This window comes from Camelus ferus, chromosome 10 (assembly GCF_009834535.1).
Source record: "Camelus ferus isolate YT-003-E chromosome 10, BCGSAC_Cfer_1.0, whole genome shotgun sequence".
Taxonomy (NCBI): Eukaryota; Metazoa; Chordata; class Mammalia; order Artiodactyla; family Camelidae; genus Camelus; species Camelus ferus.
The window spans coordinates 24534132-24555349 of NC_045705.1; positions in this window are offsets into that span (position 1 = coordinate 24534132).

Consider the following 21218-nt stretch of genomic DNA (forward strand, 5'->3'; position numbering starts at 1 on the left):
ATATGTTCATTTAATTTCTTTTAATTCAGAACAGTAAGGAAGAAAGGAAGTTGTGGTGGAAGAAGAGAAGTATCTTTATTGTTAGCCTTCCGACCAAAGGAGCACCATTAATCGGAGATGGTGGTGTTGGGAGAGGCGGCTCTTACAGTGATAATGCAAGTGGAAAAAGACGAAGAAATCTTTAAATTTCTAGAAAATCCCCTACTTTCTATGAACTGATCATGAACCAAAAATACTTAAGGATTTGTTCCCAATACATAAACTAATGATTGTAATTGCAGTACATGGGAGATGATTTCCTAGGATAAGAACACTCATATAAACCCACATGCAGAGCTAAGTCCAGTCTGCAATAATGACAACAAAGAAATACACAAACAAAAACCAGCAAGGTAAACATCAAAAACAAACAAAAAGCATCTTGTAACAGAGAAGAAATGGAAAAAAAAAGATCAGAAGTCTAGTCTATGAGAATGTTCTGAGACAATTGTCCCTGTGTGTCTTACTGTGTATTTTTTTTAGGCTCAGTTTAGCTCTCAGCTAATATTGAAAAAGTATGGACTTTTCCAATGCTTAACTACATTATCATTTTCTGATCCTGGCACTGAATGTTTCTGGATGTGCTGCTGATTAAGAACCAGCCAAATACTGTGAGGTTCACTTGGTTTGCCATTTACTTCTAAATGTATCAGTCGTCTAGTAATGTTGCTTTTCATAGGTAAATGGCTCTTCCATCAAAGAGCACATTTGCATACCTTTCAAATCTCATCACCCTAAAGTAATCATCATTTGATCATAAAATACCTTTCCCAGGGCTGAATGACATCAAGTAGTCTGTCATGCAAAATGTATGGAAAATAAGCAGAGATATGCTGTGTGTCTAAAAGACTTCTTTTGAAGAGAGTTATTTTGGTTTCCAGTAGACTTTCTCTACAATCTGTCCTTTAAAGAAGTATTTGTAGCTTCTGGCTGATACAATTTAAATATTCTACAGCTAAATTTCTTTGTTTATGCACTACTTAATTTGCATGCATGATGTCACTCTCCAAAAAGGCTTCCAAATATGATAAAAGCACCATAATACAATGCTGTTTCAAGGCTAGGATTTTCTTTTATTTTACATTATATCCTCCTGTTTAAGGTTAAAGAAACTTTGCAATTTTAGACATACATAGAATACGAATACGTACATGTTTATTTGTAAAGAGATTAGCAAAATAAATAAGTAAGTAAGTAAATAAAAAAATAGTTTAAAAACATCATAGATGTTTTTAAGGAAGTAAGAGTGAAGTAATATCTATTTGAAGGTAAAATGAGAATATGTTGTGTGTCATAATAATTCATGGGTATTAGGGTATATTCAATACATGTTTGAATTCTGTATATTTTATTAATTAGCCCTATCACTTTGAATAATTTATGAGAAAAAAATGTATTCTATTTCCTGATACGTCGTATAAGAACTGCAACTGTTATTTCTCAGGTCTGTTAAATGTGTTACACATTATCTGGTACAAATAAGATACTTAACCTATGTTAGTTTGCTATGCTTCTAAGTTAATGGTTAGGAAAAAAATGAAGAATTTTTTTGACTATATTAGAATAAAACAAATAATTGTATGACAGCACATTGTATAATGCACTCATATTGGACAGCTGCTCTCAGTCTGATTATGAATAATACAGTGTTCTTCCAATCATGGTTTCATACCTTTTTGATTTCTAAAGGGAATGGCATGGCTGCATGACATTGCCTAACATACTGTGTTTAAGAAACTTCCTGGAAGTCTGACCTAGTTTGGCAGACGTTCTGCCATACCTGTTTACTTTTCTTTCTGAGCACAGAGATCAATTACATTTTCCAACCACCTCTATGGTTCTTGTTTAGCGAGAGAATGTGCAGAGCTGCCAGCTATGGCCCCGAAATCTCTCACATGTAACTTCCTCTGCTCTTTTCCCACTCATGCTGGCTGGGATACAGATGACCTCAATGGTGATCTTTAAAGCCTGCTATTGAAGATAGGAGACATCTAATGGAAGTAACAAGGTGTAACAACCAGCATTGACTATGATCTCCCGCGATACTTTTCCACATCCTGGTAATCAAGTTTTTCTGTAGTCCTTCCTCAAATTGAATCGGGGCTGATCTGCATGACTCATAGGAGACTACAGAAGTGATATGTGATGTTAAAAAGCATTGCAGCTACCACTTGGCTTCTTCTGCCATGGGGACACCCAAGCAGCCCTGTGGTGAAGCCCATGTGGAGAGAAACAGAGGAACCTGCCAAGACCCAGCACAGACCTGCCAGCTTTGTCAATGAGTCCCTTGGAAGCTACTGCCAGTTTTCATCCTCAATCAAGCTTCCAGATGACTGCAACTCCAGCAAATATCTGACTCTCTGGCAAATTCTTAGTCAGAACAGCCCAGCCAAGCTGCTCCCTAATTTCTGGCCCACAGAAATGATAAGATACAATAAATGTGTTGTTGTTTTTAAATCCACAGTCATTTATGAGTAACTTTAATTTAGGAGTTAATTTTTCTACAGCAATAGGTAACATATCCAGCAACCTGAATCAGATTGAAGGAGAGCCTCCCAATCAGGAATAGTTGCATTGAATTCAATTGAACAAGGATAGATTTCCATTATGTAAGCAACTAAAATTTGCTTTAGCACTTTGCATTAGCTTAAATAATGTAGCTGGCATGTAGCTAGAGTTTCTCAACCTCTTAACTGTGGACTTACTAACATTTTGGATGAAACAATTCTTGGCTGTGGAAGGATGTCCTAGACATCATAGGTTATTTAGTAGCAAATTTGATCTCTGCCCATTAGATGTCAGTGGTAACCCCTTTTTCTAAGTTGTGGCCATCAAAAATGGCTCCATATATTGCCAAATATTCCCTGGGGCACAAAATCACCCACAGTCGAAAATCACTGAGCTAGAGAAGGTCAGTATTCTTTTCAGTAGTAAGTTATTGTGACCTTGGTTGAGTCAAACTTTTTGCCTTGTTTATAAAATCAAGTACATCAGATGAGTGAAATTATACTCTGAAACTAAACAAGTCTTGTTTAAAGCTCTCTTCTCTTTTCTACCATATCAGTATCATAAGATTACTTAGTAATACCACAGGCTATATATTTTTTAAAAGAAACAATTGTCCAAGCTAATGCAATAAAACAAGACATGAAACAAAAAGGATACACATTGGGAAAGAATAAATAAAACTGTCTTTGTTCATAGATAGTACGACCAGCTATGTAGAAAATCTGGAAGAATTGACAGAAACTCCTGTAACTAATAAGCAATTTTAGTGAGGTTGAAGGACACAATTAATAAATAAAGGTCAATGGCTTCCCTGTACATTCAGCCATTCCTCTGGAATACTGCAGGTTTGGTTCTAGACTTCCTCCAATAAAACAAATGTCAAAATAAAGCCACACAATCTTTTTTTTTTGGTTTCTCAGTGCATATAAAGTTGTTTAACCATACTGTAGTTTAATAAGTGTACAGCAGCATTATGTCTAAAAAAATAATGCACATACATTAATTTAAAAAATACTTTATTGCTGAAAAATGCTAACCATTATCTGGGCCTTCAGCGGGTCATGATATTTTTGCTGGTGGAGGATCTTGCCTCAGTGCTCATGGCTGCTGCCTGGTCAGGGAGGTGGCTGCTGAAGGCTGGGGAGGGAGGTGGCAATTTCCTAAAATCAGACAAGAGTGAAGCCTCAGTTGATTCTTCCTTTCATGAACCACTTCCCTACAGCACACAATGTTGTTTGATACCATTTTACCTACAGTAGAACTTCTTTCAATACTGGAGTCAATCTTCTCAAAACCTGCTGCTTCTTTATCCATTAGTTTAATGTAATATTCTAAATCTTCTGCTGTCATTTGAACAATCTTCGCAGTACCTTCACCAGGAGTCGATTCCATGTCCAGAAACCGCTTTCTCTGCCCATCCACTAGAAGCAACTGCTCACCCATTACAGCTTCATCATGAAACTGCAGCAATTCAGTCACATCTTCATGCTCCACCTCTAGTTCTAGGTCTTAACGCTGTTTGCACCTGCATCTGCAGTTACTTCCTCCACTGGGGTCCTCAGCCCCTCAAAGTCTTCCATGAGGGTTGATACTTCCCAACTCCTGTTAATGTCTGTATTGTGATCTCTTCCCATGAATCATAAGTACTTAATGGCATCTAGAATTGAGAATCCTTTCCAGAAGGTTTTCTATTGACTTTCGTCAAATCCATCACAGGAATCACTGCCTACGAAAGCTACAGCCTTACAAAATATATTTCTTGAATAAATAAGACTTGAAAGTCAAAATTGCTCCTTGATCCACGGGCTGCAGAATGAATGTTGTGTTAGCAGGCATGGAAGTACCATTAATCTTGTGTACGTCTCCATTAGAGCTCTTGGGTTACCAGGTGCATTGACAACAAGCATATTTTGAAAATAATCTTGTTTTCCCCCTGAGTGGTAGGTCTCAACAGTGGGCATAAAATATTCAGAAAAACATGTTTAAGTAGATATGCTGTCACCCAGGCTTTGCTGTCCCATTTCTAAACCACAGGCAAGATAGACTTTAGCATAATTCTTAAGGATGCTAGGATTTTCAGAGTGGTAAGTGACCCAGATTTCAACTTAAAGTCACTGGCTACATTAACCCCTAACAAGACAGTCAGCCTGTCCTTTGAAGCTTTGAAGCCAGGCACTGACTTCTCCTCTCTAGCCATTAAAGTCCTAGAAGGTGTCTTCCTCCAACACAAAGTTGTTCTGTCTCCGTTGAAAATTTGCTGTTTAGCGTAGCCACCTTCATAAATTATGTAAGCTAGATCTTCTAGAGAACTTGCTGGAGCTTCTGCATCAGCACTTCCTGCTTTCCTTGCACTTACATGTTATGGGGATGATTTCTTTCCTTAAACCTCATGAACCAACCTCTGCTAGCTTCAAACTTTTCTTCTGCAGCTCCCTCACCTCTCTCAGCCTTCAGAGAATGGAAGAGAGTTAGGGTCTTGATCTGGATCAGGCTTTTGGCTTAAAGCAATGTTGTGACTCATTTGATCCATCCAGACCACTCAGACTTTCTCCATATCAGCAGTAAGACTTTGTTTTCTTATCATGTATGTGTTCAGTGGAGCCGTACATTTAATTTTCTTCACGTTTTTCTTTGCATTCATAACCTGGCTAACTATTTGGCACAAGAAGCCTACTTTCAGCCTCTCTAGGCTTTTGACATGCTTTCCTCACTAAGCTTAATCATTTTTAGCTTTTGATTTAAAGTGAGAGATGTATGACTCTTCCTTATTAATTGGCCTAATTTCAATATTGTTGTGTCTCAAGGAATAGGGAGGCCCAAGGAGAGGGAGAGACAGGGGACAGCTGGTCAGGGGAGCAGTCAGAACTCACACATTTATTGATTGAGTTTGTCATCTTATACAGGCACAGTCAGTGGCTCCAGAAAACAATGACAACAGTAATATCAAGGATCAGCTATCACAGATCACCATAACAAATATAATAATAATGAAGGAGCTTGAAATATTAAGAGAATTTCCCAAGTGTGACACAGAGACAGGAATTGAGCAAATGCTGCTGGAAAAACAATGCCAACAAACATGCTCAATGCGGATTTGCTAAAACCCTTCACTTTGTTAAAACAAACAAACAAACAAAAAAACAGTATCTGCAAAGTAGAATTATGTGAAGTGCAATAAAATGAGATATGCCCATTCCAGCAATAAATAAGTGGAATTTAAAATAAAAAACTCAGTACAGTTGACATTAGCACCCCCAAAAATGAAATGATATATATCTAACAAAATGAATACAATTCTTTACGAGGAACACTGCAAAACTGATAAAATCAAATCAAAGAACTATCAAGTAAATGAAGAAATATTCCATGTTCATGGATGGAAATACTCAATATTGTCAAGGTGAGAGTTCTTCCCATTTTGATCTATGGATTACATGCAATCCCGATCAGAAAGTTATCTTGTGGAATTGAAAAGCTGATTTTAAAGTTCACGTGGAGAGGCAAAAGACCCAGAATAGCCAAAAAATTACAAACGAGAACAAATTTGGGGAACTGACACTACCAAATTCAAGACTTACTACAATGCTGTAATAATCAAGTCAGTGTGGTAATGGTGAAAGAACAGATAAATAGACAAAAAGGGTAGAACAGAGTGCCCAGAAATAGATCCACATTAATACAGTCAACTGACCTTTGACAATGGAGCAAAGGAAATACAATGGAGAAAGACAGTCTTTTCAACAGATGACTGAAACCACTAGGCAAATCCAAAACAAACAAACAAACTAGATTATACTGTATAGCACAGGGAAATATATACAAGACCTTACGGTAGCTCACGGAGCAAAAAATGTGACAATGAATATGTACATGTTCATGCATAACTGAAAAATTGTGCTCCACACTGGAATTTTGATACAACATTGTAAAATGATTATAAATCAATAAAAAAAAGTTAAAAAAAAATAGCAACACAGACCTTATACCTTTTACAAAGAAGAATGTCTTACGTCCACACCTGCACACAGATGTAACTACCAACACAGTAGCTGAGTGGAATAACAAATGGTGGTACATCCAGACAACAAGATACTACTCAGCTCTTAAAAGAAACAAACTATCAAGCCATGAAAAGACAGGGAGAAAATTAAATGCATATTACTAACTGAAAGAAGCCAATCTGAAAAGTCTACATTTGGTATGATTCCACCTATGTGACCTTCTGAGGAAGGAAAAACTTGAAGACATTAGAAAGATCCATGGTTAGGGGAGAGGGAGGGATGGACAGGCAGAGAACAGAAGATTTTCAAGACAGTGAAACCACTCTGTAGACACTGCAATAGTGGATACACATCATCACACAGTTGTCTGAAGCCGGAATGAACAGCTCCAGGAGTGAACCCTAGTGTAAACTATGGACATTGTGTAATCATAACGTGTCAGTTTATGTTCATAAGCTGTAACAAATGAACCACTTTGTTATCATGGGGATGTTGATAATTGGAGAGGCCGTGCATGTGTGGAGGTAGGGAGGATATGGGAAATCTCTGTACCTTCCACTCAACTTTGCTGTGAAACTAAAACTGCTTAAACAAAATAGTCTATTTTGAAAAGGAAAAAATTAAGGCGAGATCCTTTAGAAAAGGGTCAAGGAAAAGGAAAATTCCCCAAATTCATACATATTACTCTGCCCTTGAGGTCACACTTAGGAAAAGGGTATCTGCTTAATGTATTACAGAATATTACCTGAAAAGGAAGTTATACAATATTTTTATACAAATTCTTTTAAAGTCTTTGGCATGCTTTAAGAATTTTATTTGCAGTTTTTATTTATGCATCTCATCCTTCACCGAATATCATAAAACTAGGCTAGAGAGCAGAATATTTATTATTGTATCAAGACTTTCCACATGCTACACTCTCTGGAGAGTCTTCTTGAAATTCCAAGGCCATGAAAATGGTATCCCGTCCAGACAGACAGGAAGAAGCCTGTCTTTCACACAGTATTTCAACGTGGAAGATTAACATATCTCTCTTTGTCAGGATAATTCAATCTGATTAACGAGAAGTCCTTGGGGGACACAAAAAGTTTTTAAAGCTGTGCCTTCTGGTAACTTCGTTAAGGCAACAGAACATCGTGATTAAGATCCTAGTCCAAATTAAGGCTCTATCATTTGCCATTGGGAAAGTTCTCTCTGTGTAACTAATTTTTCTCATCTATAAAATAAAGATGATAATAGTTTTCATGTTGCTCCAGAGGAAAGGGAAGTCCTATCTTTTCTACCCTCTCAGAAAATCTGCAGGGTACTCATTTTTAATTCCTAACTTCTTACTTCTTCTTTATAGGAGGAAGAGGGGATAATACATTTATTCCATATTACCAGTTAGTGTAAACTAAGACACACATCCATCCATCCATCGATCTATATCTGTCTCACTCTAGTTCTTGTTCTTGCTCCCTCTGTTTCACCTGTTGTCACCGAGTGATACTTATTCTGGCACACGTCCCAGGTTCTACATTATGGAAGAAGAGACAGGAGGGCTACATTCTCCAATTTAGTTTGTCCAAAAAGAAACCTGATAATGTAATTTGAATCATTTTTCTTCTTCAGTTTCGCCGTATTTGGATAGAACTTGAAAAGTCTAGTTTCGCTTATTATTTATGTGCTTGCTGGTTCCCAGTTTGCGTTCACTGCTAGCATGCAGCATGAGGGGTCTCCTTTTCACAGCAGATCTAGGGCTACCCCAAAACACTCTACCTTCAGATACTGCGAAAGGAAGTGCATAGAAATTCACATGCAATGAACTAACCCTTAGCTAGTGAGTGATCCATCAGGAAACACAAATTCCAGTTTCTCTACCTCCTGGTCAAGGTGTGATTCTATCCCTCTGACTGTCCTGTTGAATGGAGCTAAATTTCTTTCTGTAAAACTTTGTTAGATACCAAGAATTTGATCTTCTTATATTTCTTACCCCAATTCTCTCTCTCTCTCTTATGTTTTTAACCTGAGAAACTTTTTTATAATCACTTCCACAAAAATTGTTATTTCAGGACCTACTTCTGAGAAGCTAACCTAGTTTCAGTACTAAGGATAGGGACAGTCTCTGCTGAGTATGAACGTATCATTCTTCCTGACCTTTGAAACAAAACCAAAGCTTTGGTGGTTCGATTTAACTCAGCGCCACAGATCATGAGTGTGTGTGTGTACATATATGCAGACACACACTCATCGAAACAAAGAAAGCTATGTATTTTTCGAGGGACAAGAAACACTTCACCTTACATTTGTAAAATCATTTAATCAAACGTGATAGAGGGTGCGAGTTCCTCTTTTGCTTTCTAACTTTGCCCACTTCTCTTTCTTTTTTTGCTATTTACTTCCCTCACCTGGATTAGCTGGTTCAATGTAAAGTTTGCAAAAATAGTTCTCAGAAAATATTTCTGAAGTGGTTATCAGGACTCTGAGGAAGGGGCATGGAAACAGCGGTGGCCCACAACAACTTATTTTAATTAAAGGAAAAAACCAGTCTGAGCCCAAACTGCTAGGACAGGAATGCAACTTCTCCCTGTCACACAAAACCCTGACCCTGCTTCTCTAGGAGCCACCTGCCCATCAGGTACTTCCTGATTTGCATCAGCTTGAATAAAGCCTTTCTTTTCTGAGTCATTTAAATTAATTTATGTTTAACATCTTACCTCAGCCTTAAAAAAATCTGAAAACCATTCTAATGTTTCCATTACGGTGGAAAGTTCAAAAGCCACACTGTGTTTATTCATAAAATATGATAATGACACAGTATTTTTGTCACCCCTCAAGCAAAGAGCAGTGAATAACCCCAACCCAATTTCCCATAATTCTATAAATGAACTCACAGCACTAGCTAGTATACCTTAAAAAAAAAAGTTTAGACTTTCTTTTAATGGTTTTTTTTCTCTTTTATTCTCTTAGCAACTTGAAAATCGGTAGTTGTCTTGCAACAAAAGGGCTATAGCAATCATATTTCTCCCACTGATTCACCAAGAAACATCAGTCTCCCACATTTTTCAATCAACATAAAACATTCCAACGGTATCAACCTCATGTCATTTGATGAGCCTAACTAGTTATTGGCTCATACTCTGCTGAGGAATCAAGGAAAAATATTTACTGGAACAAACATTCTTTGTGCATAAAGCAACTGATTTACTGTTGGAAGTAGACATTCATCCACGTTCTAGCTCAGAAAGAGTAGGAGAAAAGAACATAAATTTCACGGAGTCAGCAAAAAGTACATAAAAGTCCAGAATCTTGGCAAGAGAGGCAGGAGACAGGGTAGAGAATAAATTTTCACGTAGCACAAATTTGAGAATCTTTGAGTCACTTTCTTCTACTTTCTCTAATTTTATTTTGTAAAGAATGGGGACTATGTGGGAAGTAAGGCACTGACATCAAGAATAACTTATAAATCCCTCAGGGCTCTATAGAAAAATTGCCATTACAACCGTTGTTGAAGTAAAAGGAAAATCAGGAAATGAATCACCTTGTACGATTATAGCATATTCTGATAAATTTGCTCTCTTCAGACTTCCTCAGCATCATCACTTATTTTGATACCTTTATCACATCTCTGCTGTAAGGTGCCCTACAAAAGAGCAAGGTGATTCAATAATGGTAAGACAGCAGAGCTATATCTTTGAGGGACTTTAGATATAGGGAGTTCGGGAAAAACTAACTAGCTTATTTAGAGTAATTAACTATGATCAAAAAATTCATTTGATATGAATGATTATTTGGAAGTACAAAGTAAACCCTGACTGAAACTTCAAATCCTGACCTGACATTGTAACAGATAAGTAACATCAGGCAACTTTCTTAAATTCCATTGGTCTTAAATTTATAGTCTATGGAATGATAATTATATACCTTAATGAAAGCGATGTAAAGAATATAGCCTAATGTGAGGAACAATAAATGATTCACTAAATATGTATTAATTTAGTTTGTAATACTATAAGTATTTTTATACTCTGTCCTCAATATATTTACTGTTAACTATTGTCTCATCGTGTCCACAAATAATACATTGTTAAGCAGTTACAAGCTAAATTTGAAAGTTAGTATCACTCAAATATGTTTATTGGCTTCAAATATTTGTTACTAACATCTGACTAGAAGATGCAAAATTCTCTTGTTAGAGTAAATACTATTTATTTCCATGTTAATTTTAATATATGTGAGAAAATTAATTTTTGTTTGGATTAGTTTTTCAATAAGTGGTTCTAATGAATTATTGGAACATTTTTCAAAGAATATTTTTTTAGAGGGGAATTAAGGGGAGTTCATCATGTCTGTGATTACCCGGTCCATTGCAGTGGACACTTTAACAACATACAAAACAAACAAACAAAAAGGCTTATCACTATAAGTCTTATTCTTCAACACATTTAATTACTCAAATCATGTTTAAAGTTATTCATTAGACCCAGTTCTTTCGTTCTTTCATTTGGTCTTGCCTTCATTACAAAACCAATCACCTATCACTTGTCAGACACTGAGAGTTTATGGTGAATAAGATATAGAACGTACTCGAAGGGGCTCAGTTTAACAGTGGAGACAATAAAGTAGACATATACTATAAAATGTGAGAAATGGCACTGTTAATGCGTGTACAAAGAAATGTAGACCCAGAACCACCATGCACCGATCAGAATGTCTAAAATTAAAACAAAACAAAAAACAAAAAACAAAAACTTGACAGTAACACTTGCTGGTGAAATGCGGAGCAACAGGAACTCTTGCTTATTCTGACAGGGAATGCAACATCACACAGTCACTTTGCAAGACAATTTATCAAAATCTTACAATGCTGAGCGCAGGCTTACCACGTGATCCAGCAGCAGTGCTTCAGGCACACACACGGCTGATCTGAAAACGCGTATCCTTATAAAACCTTGCACATGAATGTTTCTAACAGCAGCGTTATTCAAAATCTCTCCAAACTGGTAGCCACTAAGTTGTCTTTCAGTGGGTCACTGGATATACAAAGTGGTACATCCAAACGTCAGAATATTCGTAAGTGGGAAAAATAAAACAGGGGGAAACTGCGTAACTTTACAGGGGAGAACTTCTGACAAACACTGCCTCACCCAGGTGATCAAGGTCGACGTCAACAGTGTTAAGTCGTGTTGACAGCATGTACCCTTGACATCATGTGATGAAAATTTGAGCTCTGCAGTCTTTCTACCAAAAAATCCATCACCCCAATGTAGTCATGAGAAAAGATCAGAAAAACTGCTTACTGAAGGGCATGCCACAAAGTATCTGGTAAGTGCTCCTTAAAATTGCCAAGTTCATCAAAAACAAGAAAAGTCTGAGGAAAGGTCACAACTATGAGAAGCCTAAGGAGAGATGACAGCTGAATGCAATCTGCTCACGCCTGTGATTATGCATTAAAAACTATCTGGGTTTCATGGCGAAAATTACTTTTGTTTTGTATCAATTCTATTTATCCTCATAATGACAAATGCACAACAATTTGAGGACTTCCGGCAATACCAGCCATTCGTCCTGAATATTTTGATGTTATCCTTTGCAGTGGATTCATTCCCAGGCACCAATTTTTTTACCTCTCCCTATCCATGACCTTCATTTGGCTCTCTCCATTTAAGGGATGAAGGATAAACTGTAGACCGTTGACAGTTTGTTAGGGAGCAATCGTTAACTGATGCATTGTGAAAATACATATATATATTGTAAGTCATTCAATACTACCCACTTTCCAAGGTAAAAAACTAATATTCTTTGCAGTAGTTAAGACACTATCTAATGTAAAGATTGTTGATTTGCAGTGACCGCCTCTGTTCACATGTTTTAAATTTAAAAACCTAGAGTATTTTTTAAAGGGGGTCTGCATCACGAGATATGAAATAGTCTTTAAAAAATAGACAGTAGTTCATGCAGCCTGTTACATATTTTGTTAAGTAGATTTAAAAAATAAATTTTACCACATAATCCAAATTTTATAACATTTATTTCATTTCGTGGGGAATCAAATCTGCATTATGAGGTCCTTATATGAAATGGTACATAATTATTCAAATGTCACATCAAGACACCTTTTTTCTTTGTTTACCAGGAGCTTAAATTTTACCTAGCATCCAATCACTAGACTGTTGTTTTATAATCCACATCATCATTTTGCAATATACTAAAATATACAACTTTTTAAAACTATCAATTTAAAATTTAAGGATAAAATCCCATTCATTTTTCTCATTAAAAAAATCCTTTTATATCTAATAATTATCCAAATTTTTATATATTAACATATTTTCAGATTAAAAATTGGTAAAAAATCATCTCAGAGAATAATTTCTAAATTGTATTTATTTATTTGTTTGTCTATTTTTATTTTTTAGCATCTGCATTTTGAAAGGGAAATTTCACTTACCTTTGACACCTCTGATCATGGTTTTGTACCATTCCTGGTGGTAAAGAGTGTTTATACTGCCAGATGAAACATGACACCTGTTTTCCCCCTTATTATCATCTGAACTTTAGAAAATTTCTCATTAGCTAAGAACTTTTTCCTTTCTTCTGAAATAAAGAGGCAATGCTTCATGTAACTTTTAAAGTCCTTATAGAATGAAATCATTAATAATCGATATCCACATTTTAAATCATCACTCAAAAGCTAGGGATGATAAAGGTAAGAGCAAAGGCGGTGGAGATGTTTATGAGCATATAGAACAGAAAGGATTGGTCAGTCACTTAAATATGTGACTTAAATCTGTTTTATATGTATAGAGATGTATGCCAAGTACCTATTTGTAAAAATAGCTTCATTAGTTAAACTTCTTGGAAAATTATTCTGATGGGTAGGGTAAATGAGTGGATGACGAGAGGATAGTAAAAACTGCTATTACATGAAGGAGAAGGGAAAACATTGGATTCTCTCCAACCACCATCTGCTGTCAGTTTCAGTTTCATCTATAAAACATATTTAAACAGCTAGGCAATGTGAAGGTTATATGCGACTTTTCTGTTTGCAAACAGCGCTCAGGAAAGATTGAGTTGGGGTACTTAAAATGAATTGATTTTAAAATGTTCGAGAAACATAATGGGGCAACTGTAAAGGAAACCAAGCTTATTAACCTCAGCATACCTCAGTTATTTAGCCATAAAATGGGGTGATAGAAATACATTCTTCTAGTATTGCTGGGAGGCTAAAATGAGTTAATAGATACAGAAAGGGCTTATAAGAACACTTTTCATACAGTAAGTAGTCCGTTACTATGTGTTGTCCTACTTGACTCTCTTTGGAATTGGTTCTCTGTGGTGTAGCTCCACTCTTTCATGAAGAAAAACACAAAGTTCACTCTAGAAAGAAAGGCTGAAACCAGACAGTTTTCCCAGTAACTCAAAGTGTTCTCTGCCTCAGTGGTAAATGTGAAGAACTTATGTCTCCAGTGTAGCATACATATATCTACCTAGCAAATAAATGCCCCTTTCAAGTCTGTGAACGATATTGTAGTCTTGCATACATGCGTCACAAAACTAGATGTATTCTCTACCAAATTTGAACACTTATGTTTCCATATAACTATAGTTTGCGGTATAAACATTGGCCAAACTTCATCTTGCCTTTTCAGTTGCAAAATGTTTAAAATAAACTTTCTCTAATTCTAGATAGTAATTATATAATATGTAATTCTATATCATAGTTACTAGTTACAGTTATATCCCAAGGAGAAAAAAAAAAAGATAAAAATACTGAATGGAAAGGACTAGACAATTTACAGCGATTCAAACTTTAGCAGAAAGACCTAACTTATAGCAGGTATTTTTCTTATAAGACGTGTATCACTAAGTTAAGCAACATTCTGGTCATTTAAAATTAACTCCCTAACTTAGGTAGACACTGAAGGTTTTTAGAGTTTAAGAAAATTTGATTCTACCTCATATCAAATAACAATTATGAAACTTTTTAAAAATAAATTTTCCTTCTTCCTACCAAATCTTGATTAAGTCATCTTACTTCCTTAAGTATCGATGTATGTAGAAAATGCACATTTTGTACAAGTTTAAAGCCCTTCTAGCTTTGGACTTCTCTAATTTTATATAATAATAATTTAAATTCACTATTTTAAGGAGCCAAGGTAAACAGCAAGAATAGTGAACATTCACCTGTTTGCATAATCTTGGCACATCTTCAACTAATTGCTTAAGTGGATTCCAAGTGAAGTACACAAATATAATTATTTTAATTTTGATATTGTGACATTTAGTAATCCCTTTCTTTAATAAACTTATGTAGGTAGAATTATATGGTGGATGACTACATTCTATACCTAGCAATTTTGGTAATATTAGAAGCATGGTTTGGATTCAACCTGTCATGTCATTCAGTTGGTGGAGATGATCCAGTCGAATATATCCAGGTTTTGGAATATGACTGATATGTTTTTGAATCTTGATTCTGTGTCTTCCAACACGACATCCTGAGTAAGCATTTCATAACTCTGAGCTTAATTTCTCCTGAAGCTAAAATAATAGCAATCTCCCTGGCTGAGGATTAAAAGGGATAAAATATTTAGTTCTGGCTCATGATAGCTCTTCAAAATATATTTACCTGTCTCCACTTAGAAGTATTATAGAGTATAATAGAATTATTATGCATTGGCTTTCTTCTCTCCTGTGCCATTCTCATAAAGCTATTTTTAAAAAGATGAAGCCATTCATCAATTGAAAGATACTGCTCCAATTAAATACGATGTTTAAGAGACATAATCCTATGCAGAGTCAAAATTATTTTACCAAATATCTGCTAAATGGGACTCATCTACCTTTCCCTGAAGAACATTATTTTGCTCATTCATGTACCACTGCATTATTGTATAAAAACAAGGTCATACTAGTCAGGGATGCTCTTATTTGATGATATAGATGATTGCATAATGTACTACTGTTGTAATAAATTGAGAGCCAATAAGTATTAGAATAGGTATCTGTCATTTTTCCAGTGCAAAGAAATATTTCCTTCCCTCCCCCACCCCAGCTATTATCTGCATCATCACGTGGATTTCTGTTTTAAATTGACTGAGCCACAAACAAAGCACTTCCCCTCAGCTTTCAAAATTGCAGATTATTAGATCTGAGGTTTAGAAATAATTGCTTGCACAGAGAGAATTTAGTTTGTCATCTATTCAATTCCATACTTTTTTATGACAGTCTGTTTACTTTGGTTTAGAATCAAGAGACCCTTATTACCTCGACCAGCACTGTCTGTCACTTAACATGTGTGGCTGAGGATAAGAACCATCAAGAAAGCAATAAAAAAAGAAGAGCATCTAAACCTCCGAGTTTATTGACCCACTCACTTCCCACAGATGAGTTAGACAAGAATGAGTTCTGAAAACATGTGCAATGAATGGAGGCCTGAGAAAATAAAGAGGGAAAAAAAAAAGTCATTTCATTAGATTTTCAGAGACCATAGTCTATATGGGAAGAGCTACAGAAAAAAAAAAAAAAATGATGCTTCACCAATGGCATTTTGCACAGTGGCAGTGAGGAACAGCAATGCCAGTTTGAATCCTGGGGTATATTTTTTCAGTTAATGCTCCATGGAAATGAAGAGACATTGCTTGGTATCCCCAGTTGCAATTATGCGAATGATTCCGTAAGAAATCTGGATCACCGATGTTGTCAAAACTGCACTCCATGGGCTCCAACCCAGCATTATTGTTCTACTCATTATTCTCTGAATATACTAAGGTTTCTGGCCTCATATATTCAAGCTTGGCAACTGCACTGCGTCGAATCACCAGAAGCAATTAAGAAATTGATCTAGCTATTCCAAACCCTGAAGGATAAATTGTATGTCAAAAAAAAGCAAATCACCTATTTACACTGACAAATAACTTGTGTGATGAGTTGGAAAGAAGTGTCACTTCGATAAACACACATTCCATTTGTGGCAGGAAAGCCTACTTGGAAACAATATAGTAACAAAAAAACTTCACTACAAGTAAAAGAGCTGGATACATAAAGAGTTAGAATCGATGCTTGATATTAATTGAGAGTAAAATGAAATTATTACCACCTGATATACTTGTTTCATCAATGATACGTACCTTACCAAGTATCTTAGAATTAGGTGAAAATGCATCCCAGTTTACCCAGGAAAGTCCTGTTTTATATTTGATGTCCCAGAGAAATTTTCGCTCTCAAATCTTTCTCAGTTTGGATGCTCAAAATGTTCCATCACTGTAGAGTTTGACAAAATGTAATAAATTGTGACTCTTTATAGTTACTTTATAGGGATCAGGGGATCCAAGCAAGTCTCTAAACTTTCCATGTCTAATAATGCCTTGATTACTACTGAGAATTTGAGTTTCACAAGAGAAATAAATTCCATGGAGGAAGGAACAGTCAACAGATAATAGATGTCCAAGATCTAACTGACTAGCCAGTATTCATGTATAAAATGCTCAGGACGTTATAGTTAGGAAGCGTAAATCTCAAGCAGATAATGCTTTGAGCGTGTGGAGTTTAGGTATCTACCAGGTATGCAGTAAGACATGGCCACAGGACATTTGAATATACAGACTAAGTACTTAGGAAGAAAAATAGTTTTGTGTATAAAGAGGAGGCAGAAAGTAATACTGAAAAGGTGAGCATAAGAATGAAAATGGAGAAGAAAAATTGGCAAGGAATAGTGTTTTTGTTCTTTTATCTTCTACAGAGACAGAGAGTATGAAGGGATCCCAAAACACTACATTTTCATATACAACATACATATGACCTACATTAAAAACACATTCAGCTGATATACTTAATAATGATATGTTTCAAATTTGCAAAGATTCAGATTCAGTGGTTGCCAAGAAATAAGGGTAGGCGTGGGGCCAAGAAATGGACTTTTTTGTTACATATATTTCTTCACCTCACACAATTTGACCTTGAGTACACGTTGCCTTATGTTACAGTATTTGTTTTAATATGTTCTTTTTGTATGCATTGAATAAACAACTGAAAATTAGAAAAATGCAAAATGGCACTAGCTCTTATTCGATTTTTTCACAAAGTAAACATAATCTCTGCTTTCAATGTTTACCGAGTCATCGCTTAAAGAATCACTCAGCTGAAAGGGGTAACTGTGGAGTATCACACAGAGCACACACACACACACACACACCCATGCATCTGGATGTGCATACGTGCATTTCATCTTCTCTCTCAACCAGTTAGCCAGTATGCATTATCCCACAAGTACACATGGAGAAATTCTCTTGAATTTGCACATTTTCTTTCTGAAAAATCCTTTAAAATGTCATTCCAAATGTAAGTGACCTGATTACCAAATTTCAAGGTGGACCAAAATTAGAAAACACTAACAGAAAAGTTGGAAACAATACTTCTTGAAATCAATGAGAGAACATAAAATCAGGAGAAAAACCTGAAGAAACTTGAGCACCATCAGATACAAAGCTGCGAAAATAAAATAAATTAGAGTTTAAGGTGTCACCATTACCACATTTGGAATAAGACAGAAAACCACTTCCAGCGAGCTCAGACGAGTAAAATGCTCAGAAACATCACTTGGTGGCATCAGGGTTCATTTAAAGTCTTATAAACAGCTTTGTTATAGAAGGGGAACCAAGCAGAGTAAATAAAGCAGGACGTTTTCTATTTTCCTCCTTATATTCACAAAAGGTAGACAATTATACAACACACCCTTTTTAAACTTGTGAAAAGTAAAGAAAAAAGAGCACAATGACCTCCAAACATCTGTCCCTATGAGACATTAGTTTTTTTCCTAAGTGCGATGATCTCCTTTTAATCTCTTACTGAAAACTCAGAAACTACAAAGACATTACCGCACTTATTTCCACAATGGAAACTTCATGGTTTTTTGCAGGTGAAGTGCAATATTTGTGAATTATTTCATCAACATTTGATACCAAATGTTCCCCTGCCACACGTACACCTCAGATATTCTTATTGTGTGAACATCAGTGATGTCAAAATCCTTACAACTATATGTAAAACATTATAAGAGAAACAATCATTGTATGCTTAAAGAAATTTGTTAATAAAATATTAATAAATTCTGGTATGTCTGTGTCTCCACCATATTAAAAACATAGCTTGACTCCCTCATTTCCTTTCAGAAAAAAAAGTCAATATTTTTAAAAATGGCCAATGAAGCCTTTCAAAGCCTGACCCCAACTATATTTCTAGTATGATCCTTGTTTTTTCCTTCCTTCTTATGAAGAAAATTCTGTGTGCTTCCTTAAATATGTCATACTTTTTATAAGCTACGTCCTTTTTCCTGGAATATACTGTTTTTGTTCGTCTTGTTGGTTGGTTGTGTGTGTGTGTGTGTATGTACAAAATGATTTATTTCATTTATCAAAAACCTGTGGTCAGAAAAGCCAGGCTGTAGGGGATCTTTTATCACTAGCACCAGTCTCAGGCCACTTCACGCATCTCTGCGGCCTCTCTGGTCCCCGCTCTGCTCCTGCCCACGGAAGGGGCCCGTGTCCCTCGCCCCCCGCGCGGTGCCAGTCCCCCGGTCCCCTGGGAGGAGGGTGCGTCTCTCTCAGCCCAGCAGGACCAGAACTAGGGAGCAGGGAGGCCGAGACAGCCGGGGGCGGCACGCCCCGTCCGGGCTGAGGGGAAGCGACCGATAAACGCCTTCAAAGGACCGGACGGAGCCTTTCCAGAATGTTCCCCACGGTGGGTTAGCCACAGCCACAGACCTGCTGAGCCCCCAAAATACCTGCTGCGGGCGGGCCGACGAGCTGCGTGAAGGAAGGGCGGCAGGAGCCTCCAGCCAGCGGCGCGGGGAGGAAGGAAAGGCCCTCGATGCCAGTGGGAGTGGAGGGGAGCATCACCTCCATCACCTCGGAGGCCAAGTCCAGGCGAGCCTGACTTCGGTCCGCGAACCCGGGGGCGGCTGGGGGCGCGGGGGCGCGGGTAACGTGGCTGGACGACGCGCAGGCAGCCAGCCAGGCCGGAAAAGAACCGATCTAGCTGGAGCCCCTCCTCCCCGCATCTCCGCGCCGCAGGCGTGCACGTACCGCGCGCTGCCCCGGATGCGCACGGCCACGCGGCACGTGCACCCTGCCATCCCGCGCCCTGAGGAGGTGCTCGCCGCGCCCCGCCGGGAGTGGGCAGACGGGCGAGCGCTGCAAGGCCGTGGGGTGTATGTAGCCGGCCTCCTGGAGCACGTCCCCCCTGCAGCCAGCGTGGTCACTGCTGCCCGCATCACGTTCAGCTTGCCCCGGAGGGTGGCCATGCCGTGCCAGGCTGGCGGAAAGGTAAGACTGTCCTTCAAGGCCCAAAAGGCCCAGTTAAAACCCCACTCCATGCTTAAAAAGCAGGCTCAGGGCATAATGACACTCCCTCCTCCTTTTTACTGTCACTTAGTTAGTTTGTATACAGTTATGCATAAAGTACACATCGCAATGAACTGATTTCCTTCGATGTTGAGTTGTCTGCTTCAGTGGATGGAGAGGAAATGTTCTAATTCAAAACACCTGGATTTTGTGGTGAAGGCAGTTCTGTCCCAAATATTTGTCAGCCGCTTGCTGGTCTTGCTGGTTAAGTACCTTAGAAGATTTGATCAATATTTGGGGCTCCTGTTTCTACCACTTGTAAAATGATAATATTATCAAATTCATGAGGTTTATGTGAGGATTAAAAAACAGTATATGTAAAATGCTCAGGCCGGTGTCTGATTTTTCAGTAAATGCTAGTTGTCAGATCATTCCCTCCTAGAGAATAAGAAACGTTTTATTAATTTCTGTGTCCTTGACACAGTCCTTGGCACATAGCAGGTGCACAATAAATATTGAATGAATGTTGGCACGATGATGTTTTGCTGTCAAAACTGGTTGCATTACTAGATGCTGGACACCAGAGACACCTGGATGTTTGCTGTTTGAACTCCTTTAACCCAGTTGATTTTATGTTATGCTGAGTTGAGTTTCATGACATCTCATACTGTGAATGAGGCAAGGTTGATGCCAAGATATACAATGTCAAAACTCTGTTACTCTTTTCAATTCCAATATTACACTAGCTCTTCTGACCTGAATTTAAAACAAGCCTCAGACAAGAAAATACCTAAAGAGCTCAGGTACTCTCAATCCTTCTGCAAATAGCTTTTGTATTTTTCAATTCCTGGGGTGAAGCAAAGTACAAATCATTTAGAGAATTGTATGCACTTTCCAACACCATGGAAAAACACTGGGGTGGTGCCCACATCATAGCAGATGCATAAACAGGCCATTCCATTTTACTAGAATGTGTGTGGCTTGGAAAGTAGATTTGATACCACTAGGGATTTGTAAACTAAAATGATAAATAAGAAACAAATGGAAAACTATAATTAACCCATTTAATTAGCCTTCATTAACCAATTAATGAGTTGCCATTCTGAGAAGTAAAGCATCTCAAAGTTTCATTTACCTGCCTTTGTTGGGAACCCCCTCTTTCTTCCTGTCTCTGAAATCTTAATGTTGGACACTGGAATTTTCTTGGCTTTCTTCTGTTACCCCAAAAGGTAAAGACCCCAGTTCTTGTCATACCCAACAGATACGTTTACAGTCGGGAGACAATGCCTTGTGTAGCGAAAGATTTTTAAAGATTTATTGAGAAAAGTAGAAGTGCACCTCCAAGAAC